The 17499-nt window shown below is 35.4% G+C and overlaps 1 long non-coding RNA gene across 1 annotated transcript; it reads right to left on the bottom strand.

The window, feature by feature from the left end:
• Positions 1 to 6231: 6231 nt before the first annotated feature.
• LOC127879878 (uncharacterized) lies at positions 6232 to 16681 on the bottom strand. Its single transcript, XR_008049316.1, has 3 exons — positions 16357 to 16681; positions 6757 to 6911; positions 6232 to 6455 (listed from the first exon to the last, which is right to left on the bottom strand). It is a non-coding gene; the product is annotated as an uncharacterized LOC127879878 (long non-coding RNA).
• Between the last annotated feature and the right edge of the window lie 818 nt (positions 16682 to 17499).

The raw sequence follows: 17499 nt of genomic DNA, 5'->3' as shown, positions 1-17499 counted from the left end.
GTGTCTTATAGGATTATCTTTGGTTGATTTGTTAAAGTCGTGACTAAAGTAATTTTGAACGTATTTCCGCTAGATTCATGCATTTTGTACATATATTGAAAATCACTGCGCTTCTGTGCCCTTGAGTCGGACGGGTTAACGGTATAACTCTATAATAAACAAGCTTTGCGATCAAAGCCGGGACTTAAAGCTTGTGCAAGCTATAAGTTTCATATATGAGTCATTTTTACAAATAGTTTTTTGATTTCCAGTTAATGTTAATTGGAAAACAGTTGATTAACAAAACCCGCTGAATTCGCCCTTAACACGGACACAAATTTGTTTTAAGCATTTATTTGGTTATAAATTCCTAATATTTATAAAAATGCAATTTTCACAGTAACAGTCTTGTGTTGAAGTTATAACTTTATTATTTTTGCAATATTGACGAAAATAAGTCATAAAAAAGGACAAATTACATGGTCACTTTTAGTTTCTATCCGAACTGTCCAGTAACGGAACCATTTGTAGCACTGAGGTTTGACAAAGAAAAGTACAAACATACACAGATAAAACAGTATGTGATTCTCTTTGTTTGTGAGCTCAGGGTTTCTTTATAGATTGAGTCATGTTAATATGAAAAGATATTTGGTTTATATTTAATTGCATGCCTCTGTCAATAGATACACGAATGATCGCCTCAAGGGCAAATTGAATTGATATACATTGTTTACTGTAAAATCTATACAATAAAGCGAACGACAAAAAACTACCTGTCCTTATTATAGAATAAGGTAATGTTTTCAATATCACGTCATTTGTTAATGATGTGAAATGTGTCTGACAAAAATGCCGATGGTATAGTGTTCGTTATATCGTCGAAAATCATGCTAAACAAAACTTCTCTTTGCAAACTACAAAGATAAAAATGTCCGACTCAAATGCAAAATCGACTCAATGGCTATTTACCCTAAATGAAATGTATAAATATCAGGGTAGACATTGGCTTTCACTGCTTTAATATTAAAACCAATTTACATAACACATGCCTCTAAATAACACATGTAAGAATTAAATCAGAAAGGATAAACTATTTTGCGTAAATATAATATTTCATATTAATTATGATCACCATTAAATGTCTAGTTTAAGAAATGCTAAGCATTTCCCATTGTGTTATCCAAGTAGTGATATGGCGTTGTTATCGTCCGTTTGCATTTATTAAAAAGATCTTTAGGTTCGGCTAGCCCTCAAACTGATTTATATCCAAATTGCTTTGCATTTGACCGCTCCAAGTCTGTATTTACAGTTAAGATCTATATATAGCTGTTTTTTATTATAAAAATTTGATGATCACACGAGTTTCGTTCCCGATATAGTTTTTGGTGTTTCATTGTTTGCTTTATTTCTTGTGTGCGTCAGTTATGATATAAAAAATAAAGCATTTATAAGTTTATAAAAATCGTCGAAATACGGAAAAGCAGAACGTGTTTCTAAAAAAAAACATTACTCAAAACAGGAGAGTCAAATTATGTTAAATGATCTCCCGATATTTTTGGTAATTACTATTTGCCCAATCAAATAACAATTTGTTTAGGATTTTAATAGCGATACTGTTCATTAAGATAGCAAATCTCAAAGAATTTTCCCAGTTGCTCCTTTTCAATTGTGTATGTATATGCAACAGCTTATTTTGTTTTCAAATAGATAGCTTCCGCATTCTTTTGAATGCAAATCATTATTTCTATAAGTTTTAATAAAAACCGCTTATTAGCCTAACATAATTTTAACGCAAAGTCGACGTTTATTACCAAACACGATAATTCTTAACCTACATTAAGACAAATCTTTAATGCAAATTAACGCCAAGCAGTGTGTCAATATCACAATATTTTATTTCAAAATCAAATGGTAACGTGTTGTGGTCATAGAATAAAACAACAATTCAAATGTAATACGTAACGCATATTCTGGATAAGTTACAATTTAATGCCTTAACGCAATATTATTGAGGTAGCTTAATACCTTTATTGATGCCAGATACAATATAGTCAACATGTAGACAAAACCATTGCATAGTTACTTTATATTTACCATCTTACAAGTATGTTAATATAGATGGTATATGTAAAAATCAATTAATAAGTCAAACCAATTATTTTTAGATGTAAAAAGCAGAGAAAACATGATTTTTACAGATGAAATTGGAGTATCGCTTTATATCTTATATGTCTGAACTGATTTTGTTAGTACTAAACAAACTGTTCGAAAATGTTTCTTTAGCGACTTTAAAGTTAATTATGTGCTTCTGGAATACTGTTAAGCAAAGCCTTAAATCGCGTCTTTACCTTTTGGTAAATAATTGATGTTGTTCTTTTATTTGTTTTCCATATTTTAATGTTTAATGTTTTATTCATTCAATACTATTTTTAACGTACAAACATGATGATGATATTTGATTTATTGACAATTCGTAATTGGCATGTATTATTCATATATAACCGGCTATCATCATGAAATTTGTACGTAATTTGCATTAAAGCCTGTCAACGATATTGAAGTGTGAATGCACCATCTCTAATAAATCCGTGAATCCCACACAAATCGAGCATGTTTATGACAGATCTGTGTATGAGTTGAGACGTCCTGCTGGGGGCCGTCCATAAAGTACGTCACGTTTCAGATAGGAGGGTGGTAATAGACGTAAAGAATGTGAAGTTTGTTCCCAATTCCAATAGCTATGAGAGCTAGTAGGCTGATGCGAAGCCTTGTTTCACGTGTAGCATGAAATGTATAGCATTTCTTGCGTCATGCCAGAGTATTATTTTCTCTATGTTTTCCGCTACATAATTATGTCACTGAGAAAGAAGATCTGAATGTATGTTAACATATTTCTAAATGTGTGCTTTAAATATATTGTGTGTTAAAAAAAATACTCTCTTTCATTTGTCATCATATATTAAATAGAAAATATAGTCTACGTACCTTAAATTTACCTTGGTCGGGATGACAGACTATTTTCCGTCTCTATCAAATCATTTAGGGACACACATCACTATCAGAGGGATAAGGGAAAGTTTTTTAAGGTTTAGAGCGTTATGTAAATGGTTATATTTATTTCACGCCGTCCGGGGTTTTATTAGGCATCGATTGACCGGGTATACAATTTAATCGGTTGCCAAATGTCCTTATCGACACATTAACAAGGTGCCAATATATCGTGAATGCATGCAGGGAGCAGATTGTCCGGGTGCGTTTGTCCTACAATCAATAAGTTTGGAACGGGGCGTCAAAAAAAAGTTTGACAACCATTACCTTAAAATACCGTTATCACTTTCTGTATAAACAAAATCGACAATTGATTAAGAAATCGGCATCAAGCGGCAGCAACATTAGAATTTTAATATGCAGCACTGGCACGGATCAAACTGGAGTTTAAAGTCAATATCGAAACATTTTCATTACAATAGGCCCTTGCCAATAATTAGATGCGTTGCGACGACATGATGGTCGCTGCAGCCATTATGGGACTTATCTGCAATGCTTCATTAGAGGCGGATAAAGGGATGGGGGCGTCACTCGAAGGTTTTTCGGTTGTCTAGCGCCGCTAGAATAGCCTGTCTTGGATCGTGTATGATACCCTTAACGTGGACAGCAAGACAGTAGAACGGAAGGAACACGACGGTGATGAACTTTCTTTCCTTTCGTGGAACATACATGGCCTTACCAGTGACAAAAGAACAGTCTTGAAAATGTAAATATTAAAAACTGTCTGAAATTTGTTTTGTTTACGAATCATTGTACGATCATTAAAGTAACACACATTTAAACGGATACATTTCACATAATTTTTACCGTAAATTTAAGCATAGAAGAATACGAAGAAAAATTGGAGGACATTTGTTATATAATATAAAGAACAATTAGGAGATGGTTCACATATACATGTACTTGTTATTAAAAATCATTTTTATACAATCATTTGACTTCAACTTGACCATTTGTTTTGTAAAACCTTGAACGATATCTATGTATGCGGACCCTATATTTTGGAAGAAGATTCAACTATCTGCAACAACCTAAATGTCGATTTATTTGATATTCTAGAAAATGGCTTGTTTCTGTAAGACAGCCTAGGTAGTGTATTATTTGTGGCAATTTAAACAGTACAGTCGAATAGTAATTACATTATACTATACAAGTTAAATGATTGTTATGCTTGTCCTGATTATGTTTTCGAAACCAGACATGCACGGGCCGCCAATGATAGGTCCCATAATATCTACGGGATAAAATTGTTAGATACGTCTGCTTTCTGGATTGCTGCCAGGCTTTTGACCGGGTCTGGCAGCAATGCCTTATTCACAAGGTGACGGAGGCCGGCCTTGACGACTCTACGCTCATCAATATCGCAGAGTTGTACCGTAACATCACAAGTTGCATGAGGTATAAAGGTCTAATGTCGGAAGCCTTTCAAATTTAACAGGGGACCAGGCAGGGAAGCAAAACTTCATCGAATCGGTATCTGACTTTCATCAACGACCTAATTAAAGAACTGACGGATAGTGGGTACGGATTCTGTATGTTTAATATAAACATTTGTGCACCGACCGCTGCGGACGATATGATTATGAGATCATTATCCCGCCAAGGGATACAATGCATGTTCATTTGTGACAAGTACTCCAAGCAGTGGCGGTTCGAGTATATGCCCGACAAGTGTGGCGTTATCGCCTTTAATGACAGTGTGTGGTTTTGTCGTGAAAGAACGTGGTTAATGGGAACGCAACAACTAAGTTAAGGTGTACAACCACCTAGGTCTTGTATGCGACGAGTCACTTTTTACAGCCAAATCACTTAAAGACACTTGCAAAAAACTGAGATGAACGTCCCTAAACATACTGAATAGTGGGTTACATACAGGAGGTTAAAACCCGCTTACACTTAAAACGTTATATCAATCAGTGCTTTTACCTAAAGCACTATACAGATGTGAACATTGGAATACGTGTACGCAAACGGACTTTAAATATTTCAGGTAGACCACCGGTTTTGCGTTAAGCACATACAATCATTGAAACTGTCTAACAGCACTGACCTTTCACTATCAACGTCAGATGTTGATTCTCTCGAAACAGGTTTTGACGCAAAGAAACATTTTTGGACAGATAAGCAGACTTTCTTGTAGATACTTGGCCAAGCACGTGTTCCTAAAAAGACTTACGCGTTTTCTTAACCTTGATTATCAATGCCAAGGTTTTATCCCAGATATATTTAGGTTACTTCATAAGTACAATCTAAATGAGTGTCTAAATATGTATTTGAGCAGTGGGACCTTCGTTTCAAAAATGCATTGGAAGAGCATCCTCCGGAGACACGTGATAAAACCGTCCAGAGATGCTATGTACTCGGAAATATAGGTTACGCATGCGCAATTGACTTCCTTCTATATTACATATAAAATAGTTGAAGATCGATATCGATTTTTACCATGATCAAGCAATGACCCACTATATCATCATACATCATTGGAAAGATAAATGCATAAGCTTTTGAAGAAATTGATGTCATTAAATTCTATGTGTTGTAACTCAAAATATTCACCTTAGAATAGGCAAACAGGTTTTGACAGCTGTGCAGGCGACCATTTTGGGCTCAAATAGTATGACCTACTTTCAAAGCCGGGAACCATCAACAGAAAAAGTAAAGCACAAAAATGGCTTTTTTTCTTATTGCTTACAAATATACCTTCAAATTGATACCAAAACATTCCATTTGCAATGTATTTTACAAATCCTATGCAGCATGCACTGAACAATGTGTGCTAAGTATCAAACTGACTGCATGTAACCCTAAAACAGGAGTTCCGGTTTGGGGTTATGTGACCTTTTAGAGAACCCAACCCCTTCAAATTTAAATTAAAGGCACTTTTCCCACAGGTATAATCTGTTTTGAGAAAGATCACAAAGTTCCGGCACAATGACACAAAGATAAATTCATAAAAGTTTCGTTGAAAGCGCCATGCGTAACAGCGTTTCGCGTCAAGAATTAAGGTAGAAAAGCCAAACTTGGTTACATCATACATGCAACACTTAGACTCCATACAAGGCATGACTTTCGGTTCTAATAGGCAAAGCTGATCTAACATATGACTTAATAAGTAAAAAATCATCAATGGCAATATTTGTGCATCAAAGGTTTTGAACTAGATTCAAACAAACTTTTTTTATTTTATTTTTTGCACATTTTAGGTAAAATCCATGTAGAAGCAGCAATTCTGATGTCATTTGACCCAACAAAAGGACTTGCTTGCATGGAAAAACAACACACTTGACTTCCTGACTGAAAAAAGTCATCGTCAGACATGAGCTTCAAGTCTTTTGTCACACCTGTACCTATGATTCCTCGGCTCGAGTTCCGTCTCGGACAGGCTCCGGAAAGTGTCAGTCTGGCCCGGGTGCTCAATTCCGTGTAATCTGAGAAAACAAAAAGTTTTTTTGTGCACATTTACCCATCACGGTGCCAACTAATGTAAGTTAGATACAATTACAGTAAGCTTTCAATAGCCGTTGTTGCTTTATTTGCTGCAAATTGTTAATTCACCACGCCGGCATCACATTGTCGGGCACACCGGCAAAGTCATCGCCACAAAATGTGGTTTCAGAGCTGCAGTCAATGTAAAACACCCAATTGTCCTAAATTTGGTGACAAAAGTGTGCCAGGATATCAAAGAAATCATTTTACAATAGATTTAATTGAAAATAACGGCGTACTAACCTGCAAAGACACCGATCCTCTCGACACGACTGGGCGAGTGTTGAGGGCCGTCTCCGAAACAGTCATGCTGTACAGTTTTTGATGGCCTGTCACTTCAGCCGGTTTACCAATTGGACGACGGATCAGGCAGAGCTATAGACCCATTTCGACACCGCCTACAAATGCACACTTAGGTTAACGCATAATATTGAGGTCACTTAAATACAGATTCTCTGGTGTTTTTTCACGCAGGGTCTATCACAACAACATTCTTCCAGGAAAGAAAGCATAATAGTATCATCATTTTTGTGTTTTCAGCTGAATACTTGATTTTACTTGAACTCAGCAAGATATCCAAACAGGTAAAATAAGGCAAAGTAGTGTTATTCTGAGTAGATCTGCCTGACGGGGTTAAAGGCGAAGGCAGATAGAAGTGTCGGTCCAAAATTGGCGGGCATTTTTTACAGTAAAAGGCTCAAAAAGTAAACAATAATAATAAATACAGATGAAATAAAGACATACATAAGGTTCATTATTGAGATTGATGCAAATTAATGTCAAAATGGCACTGAAAAACAATACCGCGTGTTTAAGTAGTCTTAGAATATGTCTCCGGAACAGGTTTCGGTGGGATTTTCCAGCATTTACCCCCCTTATGACCCCATGTGCAACAGCCCAATTGCAAACAGCCCTAATTTGGGTCAAAATGACATCTGGCAGTTATGTTTTGCAATACAGAGAGTTTTTGATGGTCAAATGTCAAAATTCTGGCAGACGACTAACTTGGTCGGATGTGCTTAAAGGTTACGCGTGCGCATTTAATTTCCTTCTATATTACATATAAAAAAGTTGAAGATTCGATATCAATTTTTACCATGATCAAGCAATGACCTACTATATCATCATACATCATTGGAAAAATAAATGCATAAGCTTTTGAAAAAATGGATGTCATTAAATTCTATGTGTTGTAACTCAAAATATTCACCTTAGAATAGGCAAACCGGTTTTGACAGCTGTGCAGGCGACCATTTTGGGCTCAAATAGTATGACCTACTTTCAAAGCCGGGAACCATCAACAGAAAAAGTAGAGCACAAAAATGGCTTTTTCATTATTGCTTACAAATATACCTTTAAATTGATACCAAAACATTCCATTTGCAATGTATTTTATAAATCCTATGCAGCATGCACTGAACAATGTGTGCTAAGTATCAAACTGACTGCATGTAACCCTAAAAACAGGAGTTCCGGTTTGGGGTTATGTGACCTATACACTCACAGACAAGGTTTGCTATCTCGAAAACCCATCCAGAGTTGCTGCCCATTGTGAGTTCAGTAAACAGGGCGATAGGGTGTATGTTATCAAGATCATACGCGGAAAAGTGTCACAAGTGCTCAAGCTTGTGTGACAATATTGTTAAACATTTGTTGTTTTTTTCTGTCCGTATAATGATCCGCACAATGCACTCATAATTGTACTCATCATTAGAACTTATGGGAGAGACTTTTACTTACAATGGTGCAGTTTATCTATTGAACATCAAGCAGATGTATTAGTGTGTTAAACATTCCACAATGAAGGCGCGTAAAATTTTGCAATGCTAAAAACGTTATTTCGTGGGATGAAGGGATGCTTTTAACATATAATAGTCTTGCTCGGGCACTATGATCCAAAACATTAATCAATATATATTATAAAATGCTGTAACTTGAATACCTGTACCTAATTGTATTCCATGCCTTTAAATAATAGTTCAAACTCACATGTATATAAGTTTTCTATGTTTATAACTGTGTTTTTACACTTACGACGTGTAACATATTGTACTATGTATACATATGCTCATGCTTTTTGTTAATTATTGTAATATTTGTCTGACTATTTGTTCTGCTCTTCATGAATGATGAGGGAATAAGGTTAAATAAGAACAGAACATAATAGTTTATTTCGACTTAAGCATATATACAGCTCATCATCATAAACATAAATATGCAACAACAGCATGTGTTTCAATTAAATACAAAACATACATCATACACCATTCCGAAGAAATATCAATTTAGAAAGGAATGAAATACAAGGTGTTTTAGTAAGAATGTCACATGCATGAGGTTAATACATATAGTTTGATAATAACAACACGTATAACATTATTCTAAGCTTATTGTCTTTGTGAAAAATATATAATTTATACATATATAAGACATTTTCTCGCATTTTAACGCATTTTAAACAAAACATAGCTAGTTTTCCTAACACTATTTTATTTGAACTATTACGTAGTTCGATAAACTTGAACATATTTGGGCGAGATCTATAATACTTTGGAATTATTGTATTCCTAACATCGGCATAGTAAGGACATTTAATAACAAAGTGATATTCATCCTCGATATCATTTAGGTTTTATATAACACATTTGAGTTGATCTTTGACATTGTTCTGGTGTCTACCCGTTTCAATAAATAATTCGTGAGACGACACATGTAATTATGCAATAACGTTCTCATGTTTTTTTATTTTCAACAATATCAAGATACTCAAATATTTCGAATATTGGTTTTAATTCCGTATATAAAATCATTGAAGTATATGATGTGACACTTATATTCCAGTTAGTGATATACTGGTCTCGTAATCGGATTTTAAGTAACGGGATTAGTTCATTAGAGTTCACAGATTCAGGAAATAGCCATACATCGTTAAAACCGGTTTGGTTGAGAATGTCCCGTACTTTCATTGACCAATTGTTTGTGTTATTGTTGCGGTCAATTTCTAATCTTTGTGGAATAAGTAAAGGTATATGTTGGCGAATTATTAACGATCGTATAGGTAATACTGACCAATATACGTTTTTTGGTACTCAGTTATTGAAAACTTTTTAACCAAAATGTATTTCCCACCATATTAAATCAATTATGATATGTCCCTTCAATGAGTGCAGTGATCACGCTCGTTTGCACTTTTCGCTGAACTGTAATAACATTCCCCGTGGTGGTTCGTACTTTTCAGAGACTAGGTATAAATTTGGTTCCACGTTTAGAGATCAGTGTCGCTCACGAATAAGTTTCACCTTTGCCGTTATTTAAAAACAGTGTTCATACCGCAAATTGTAAAAGCAAGTATTGGGTTAACAATACAATAATGTTACTTTTCTTAACAAACAGTATTCGTCATATAGCTGACCATTTGTTTTCGAAAGAGTGTGTGTTTAAAGATGAGGTTGCTATTAAAAACTACCTTAGAAGAGATAAGGGGTGGTTTGACAATGAATGCTTAAATGCCAGTAATTTAGATTAAGATTTACTTTCATGCTGATATAACATTGATGTCATGAATACTTACAGACTAGTTTTTATGTAAAAGAAAAAATAGTATAAACATAATGTCAGAAAGATAAAATGTTGCGATTACAATTGAAGAATTGCTGAAATAACAGAGTTAAAGAAAAGATAACCAATGGGATGTTTTTTTAAACATATCAACCAGATAAACAAAAGATCTAATAATATACCGTTAGCGGAATTTACAGATTATTTTTCGCGGAAATGCTTGAATAATATTGGAGCATCAAAATTAGAAGCGGAAAGTTGTAAATGTTTTTAATCTTCCTACTCATGTATACCTTTTATAAGCCGAAACGATAAAGGTTCATGAAATAGCAACTGCTGTAAAATCACTTCAACGATTTAAAGCTTATGGAAATGACAACCTATTTAATGAATATTTAATTGAATCTATTAACATTTTGTCTTCTAATTTATATGATTTGTTTAACAATATACTAAATTCCGTTATTTTCCGGAGCATTGGACGGACGGTATTATGTTATCCTTCAGAAACAAGGTTCCAAATCCGAAGTTTTAACTCTTAAAAGCCTCTTTCAGAGCATCTGATGTATCCATTCTGATAACTTAGATTTCGTATAACCTCAAACTTCTGTTGAATAAACGTAAAAAGTCCCAACAAATGAATCTAATAGCTGATAAAGAATTCGCGGCTTTAAATAAAAAATATTTGCAAAGCAAGTTGTTCAACGCACAGGGTCCAGTAAAAAAAAAAAAAAAAAAAAAAAAAAAAATTGTTTTTGTAAGAAAAAGGAAACATACATAAACAATTTTTATTTTATTTTTTTACTGGACCCTGTGGTTCAACGCTTTACGAGCTTTGCCAATTAAATGTAATTGATTAAAAATTAAGACTACCTGTTTAACTAAAAACAACACCTATATAATTAAAACTATTAACAGTTACTATAGCATGGTCATTGTATGTCCACTTTTCATTTGGCAATAATCCTCTTTTTTTCTCTAAAAAATCATTATCTTTGTCTTATCATAATCAGTCCCTAAGCACTACAGTAAATATATACATTGTCTAATCGCAATGTCGTCTGCAAAAATTAATTAAAAATGTTATCTAGTTGCAAACCTCAATCAATATTAATTTTCAAAAACAACTCATGATCTTAAACAAAGATATAAAATAACAAAGTGCACATAACTTATCCTTGACGTAAACTAACAGCATTGTTTAAATATCTGAAATTGATCATAATGATTTAATATATGACAACTTGTTGGTAGATATCTCGCACAATTCTTAATATTTTGCCTTCAATTCCACATTTAAAACTTGTCAACAATAAACCATTCATATATATAGTATCAAAGCATTCCATCAGATCGACACAAATAACACCCAAATATTTGTTTTTAAATAAATTATGATTTATTAAAGAAATATTAAATAAATATTCGTCATTTGCGGATCGCCATTTGTGTAAAGAATGTGTTTATCGAGGGTTCGGTAGATATCCTCTCTTTATACAGTGATACACAAGAATCGTACAATATTTGTTTAAAATAGCAACCTCTGAAAACATAATTCTCAAAACTGTTTACAATTTGGAATTTCAGATAACGCCCGACTTTGTCGAGATTGAATTTATAACATCAAGAAATTAAGTGATGATTACTGGTTCAATTATATTTTGTCTTTTATGTCTTTAAGAGAGTTCATGATATTAGTGTTAAAAAATTAAAACCTATTATAAAATCCAAAATTATAGATTTATATTAACAAAATTGGCTTGGCACCGTACACTAGAAGATAGTTCAATGTTAGATATTTATTGAACACTCAAGTCAAATCTTGAATATTAATTTTACGAAATATTAAAGGTTTTATTAAATCCGATTAAGATTATCTGTTCATCCACTTCGTATAGATACTGATAGATATAATGAAAACAGTATTAATTGCTACATAAAAAGATATTGTCCTTGTTGTAATGTCACGAATATTAGGGACAAATTGCATTTTGAATGTATGTGTTCAACATCTGTTGACATTAGAAAGAAATACATACAAATATATCACTATAATAATCCATCTGTGTTTAGTATGTACAGTTGCTGCAATCAACCGACGGGTCTGAATTAATGGATTTTTGTTAATTTGTTAAGGAATCGTTGAGTATCAGATCGAATTTGTAAAGTCATGAAACATAATTTAACAAACTTGATCATCCTCTGTACTTCAATATTCATTTTTTGTATACATTTATGTTAGTTGACATTTGTTTTTTGCGCATATAGTTGTTGTCATATATCAATACAAACCACGCTTGATGTTGACGATGTACATTCTGAAAGTCAAATAAAATGCCTGTCTGTCTGTCTGTCTGTCGGTCGGTCGGTCGGTCGGTCGGTCGGTCGGTCGGTCGGTCGGTCGGTCGGTCGGTCGGTCGGTCGGTCGGTCGGTCGGTCGGTCGGTCGGTCGGTCGGTCGGTCGGTCGGTCGGTCTGTCTGTCTGTCTGTCTGTCTGTCTGTCTGTCTGTCTGTCTGTCTGTCTGTCTGTCTGTCTGTCTGTCTGTCTGTCTGTCTGTCTGTCTGTCTGTCTGTCTGTCTGTCTGTCTGTCTGTCTGTCTGTCTGTCTGTCTGTCTGTCTGTCTGTCTGTCTGTCTGTCTGTCTGTCTGTCTGTCTGTCTGTCTGTCTGTCTGTCTGTCTGTCTGTCTGTCTGTCTGTCTGTCTGTCTGTCTGTCTGTCTGTCTGCTGCCTGCCTGCCTGCCTGCCTGCCTGCCTGCCTGCCTGCCTGCCTGCCTGCCTGCCTGCCTGCCTGCCTGCCTGCCTGCCTGCCTGCCTGCCTGCCTGCCTGCCTGCCTGCCTGCCTGCCTGCCTGCCTGCCTGCCTGCCTGCCTGCCTGCCTGCCTGCCTGCCTGCCTGCCTGCCTGCCTGCCTGCCTGCCTGCCAGTCTGGCTGTCTGTCTGTCCGCCCGTCCGTCCGATCGACCGTCCGTCCATCCTTCCGTCTGTCTGTCTGTCTATCTATCCGTCTGTCCTCCAAACTTTAAATTTACATTTCTCTTATTAAGATTTGAGCATCGGCAAAAGTTTAAAGTGCTAGATTAAAATGCCATGTTTGTACACATAATACTGCTTCGTTACGTTTTGCGTATGCTTTGCGATTGATTCTGAGCTTAAAGTAATATTTACCTAGCTGTTAAACCGGAAAACGCCCAAAAAGGTTTGGCATCGTCCTTTCCACCGCGGTTATCGAAATTTAAATCATTTATAAAGTGTTACAATTTATACATGACCTGTATCGTATGCGTATTAACTGACGTTCATACAAAAAGATCTCCTGATTATGTGTTCTGTTATTTCACCATTAACTATTTATATGGTTTTATTGGCATAATAAGTATTAAATTGTGTTATTGCCAGCCAGCCAGCAAGCCAGCCAGCCAGCCAGCCAACAAAGGGCATGAGATGGGAAAGAAACTCCAAATTGAATTGATAAGATAAAATAAATGTCATGTAAAAATAGAAATAAAAAATTATGCAAGTTTCATCTGGACTTTTTCTTTTAAAGTGTACAAGTACACATTATATTAGGTGAATATATTCTTCTATTAAGTACTTTTGAATAGAACAGTTAATGTACGTACGTTCTTTTTTATACAATAAAGGCCTTAGTATTATGCTTTCTTCGTTTCTCTTTTCTATGTTGTTCTTCAATTTCCTATGTTGCGTTGTGTTCTTGTTACTTGAGGTAGCCATCGACACCAAATGTCTTTCATTGTGAGAACATGCAATTTTGATTCAAGTTATTATGAACCATAACATAATTTATATGAATCTCTTTAGGTGTTGCTTCGAACATGACCTGTCTTGAAAGAAGTGCTCTGTCAACCCTAGTATATTTCGAATACGCGAGTGTTTATAGTGAAAGGGGGTTAAAAGCATGTGCGTAAAGTGTCATCCCAGATTAGCCTGTGCAGTCAGCACAGGCTAATCAGGGACGATACTTTCCGCTTAAACTGGACTTTTGATAACGAGAGACTTTCTTTAAACAGACAATATCATAACAAGAGGGCCATGATGGCCCTGTATCGCTCCACTGTTTTTTATGCGAAAAAAACGCGCAATGCGCATGGGTTGAAATGTACTCAAGCATGTGACTTTCTCTGTCTATCCCTCGTCCCATTGGGCGCTTAAAGTTGGAAGGCTGAGCATTTTTATATATGGAAAAAGTTACTACTGTGTTAACTAAACAGACTAAAAAGCCTGTGAATTGTTCCTTTGAAGCACAGTCCCATTGCTTATAACGTAGGTACATTTATCTCTCCAAAAGATATTTTCGTTCTTTCTATTTTAACATATTTTTAGATGCTGAAGATCAAATATACGCATTTGATTTGAAACAGATTCACAAGACCCGTAGGAATCAAAATGCCTTAACCCTTTACCAAACTACACATTTTGGACTTTCCCAATTTGAAAAAGGTTGCAGACGACAATTAAATTGTAATGGACTATTAAGGAAATAATCAGGTAGGATAGAAATAATTGTGATAAAAGGAAAAATTGCTCATCTTGAGCAATTTCTCATTTAATCATAATTTTTTATAAAGTCGTCAGCTATAAACCCGTAAAATCCTGTTGGTGTTTGGTAAAGGGTTAATAATCTCTGGTTCCTTCTTAGAGCCTTTCACACATTTATAACAAATACAATAGTAGCATCTTTCTTTGTAAAGAATCATCTCAAACAAGGGCTGTTTGTAAAACATGCATGCCCCCCATATGGGCTGTCAGTTGTAGTGGCAGCCATTGAGTGAATACATTTTTGGCACTGTGACCTTGACCTTTGACCTAGTGACATGAAAATCAATAGGGGTCCATCTGTGAGTCATGATTAATGTACCTATGAAGTTTCATGATCCTAGGTGTAAGCTTTCTTTAGTTATCATCCGGAAACCATTTTTTTGTGTGAAGTCACCGTGACCTTGACCTTTGACCTAGTGACCTGAAAGTCAATAGGAGTCATCTGCGAGTCATGATAAATGTACCTATGAAGTTTCATGATCCTAGGCGTAAGTGTTCTTGAGTTATAATCCGGAAACCATTTTTCTAAGTTGAGTCACCGTGACCTTTGACCTAGTGACCTGAAAATCAATAGGGGTAATCTGCGAGTCATGATCCATGTACCTATGAAGTTTCATGATCCTAGGAATAAGCGTTCTTGAGTTATCATCGAGAAAACATTTTACTATTTCGGGTCACAGTGACCTTGACCTTTCACCTGATAATCAATAGGGGTCATCTGCGAATCATGATCAATGCAACTATGAAGTTTCATGATCCTAGGCATAAAACGTTCTTGAGTTATCATCCGGAAACCATTTTACTATTTCCGGTCACCGTGACCTTGACCTTTGACCTAGTGACCTGAAAATCAATAGGGTTCATCTGCGAGTCATGATCAATGTACCTATCAAGTTTCATGATCATAGGCATTAGCGTTCTTGAGTTATCATCCGGAAAATATTTTACTATTTCGGGTCACCGTGACCTTGACCTTTGACCTAGTGACTTCAAAATCAGCAGGGGTCATCTGCGAGTCATGATCAATGTACCTTTGAAGTGTCATGATCCTAGACCTAAGCGTTCTTGAGTTATCATCCAGAAACCATCTGGTGGACGGACATACGGATGACGGACGGACCGACATGTGCAAAACAATAAACACCCTCTTCTTCGAAGATGGGCATACATATAATTAACAACCCACACATCCCTTAGACCAACAGGCATGAGAATATTATGATAATCTAAAGATTATTTCTTATATTTATAAATGTATTTAATTAAGTAATACATATGACTTCTAAGATCAATTCATAACTTATATTAAGAAAATTATAAAATGATCAGAAATTTATATAGATCGTTGAGCAATTGACAATCATATCTCCACAATTCATGAATCACAATTCACAAATGGAACAATGAATCATTAGTTATTAAAAAGCAGCATATAGACAGTTAAGAACATTGCACTTCATTAATTCCAACACCTTCTCTTGGATACAAAGTTTGAGTTTACAATGCAGAATCATATATTGACTTTTATGGAAATAATTATGTTCATGGAAGTTGTGTTTTAAAATCAATAAGATATTATTAAACTGGTTTAAACACTACAAAAAAGACATAAAATAAACATGTCATCCGAAATTTTTTTATCCGGATATATGGTCACTTTCGACATATTTAAATAAATCCCGACTTTTTTCAGTTTATAAGAAAAGCATTCAGAACACATGTTCTTACTTCAATTCCTTTGTAAGCAGTCATCATCTGATCTAAAATGGCACTAAATGACAGGGTTTTATCTCATGTTTACAAGATGTTGTTGTTGTTGTTGTTGGTCACAGCCACACGGCCGCAGTAATCTCCCCTGGTAAACGTCATATGTTCAGTTTTGTGACCTCCCGGGACAGGGTCAAATTTGAGCCCTGGGGAATAATTTGAACAAATTTGGTAGAGAACTATTAGATATCACAACATACCAAATTTAGTAGCCCTAGGCTCTATAATTAAGAACAAGAAGATGTTTGAAGTTTGCACAAAATAGGCCTTATTTAAGCATATGTTCATTTTTGTGGCCCCTGGGGCAAGGTCAAATTTGTTCCCAGGGGCATAATTTGAAAAAACTAAGTAGAGAACTATGAGATGTCTACAACCTACCAAATTTGATAGAAATAGGCCCAATGGTTATGGACAAGAAGATTTTTATAGTTTGCACAAAATGGGCCCAATATAAGCATTTGTTCAATTTTGTGACCCCTGGGGAACGGTCAAATTTGATCCCAGGGGCTTAATTTGAACAAACTTGGTAGAGGACTATAAGATGTCATTACATACCAAATTAGGTAGCCCTATGCCATACGGTTATGGACTAGAAGATTTTTAAAGTTTGCACAAAATAGGACTTATATAAGCAAATTTTCGATTTTTTGACCCCCCAGGGCGGGGTCAAATTTGACCCTAGGGGCATAATTTGAACAAACTTGGTAGAGGACTATTAGATGTCACTACATACAAAATTTGGTAGCCCTAGGTCCAATGGTTATGGACAAGAAGATTTTTAAAGTTTTCACAAAATAGGCCTTATATAAGCAAATTTTCATTTTATGACCCCCCGGGGCAGGGTCAAATTTGACCCCAGGGGCATAATTTGAACAAACATGGTAGAGGACTATAAAATGTCACTACATACCAAGTTTGGTAGCCCTAGGCCCAATGGTTCTTGACAAGAAGATTTATAAAGTTTGCACAAAATAGGCCTTATATAAGCAAATTTTCAATTTTTTGACCCCCAGGGGCAAAGTCAAATTTGACCCCAGAAGCATCATTTGAAAAAATTTGAAAGATGTTCACCACAGGAACATTCCTGAGAAATTTCATCAGAAT

Source organism: Dreissena polymorpha, chromosome 4 (assembly GCF_020536995.1).
Source record: "Dreissena polymorpha isolate Duluth1 chromosome 4, UMN_Dpol_1.0, whole genome shotgun sequence".
Taxonomy (NCBI): domain Eukaryota; kingdom Metazoa; phylum Mollusca; class Bivalvia; order Myida; family Dreissenidae; genus Dreissena; species Dreissena polymorpha.
This window is presented reverse-complemented; position numbering and strand designations above follow the sequence as displayed.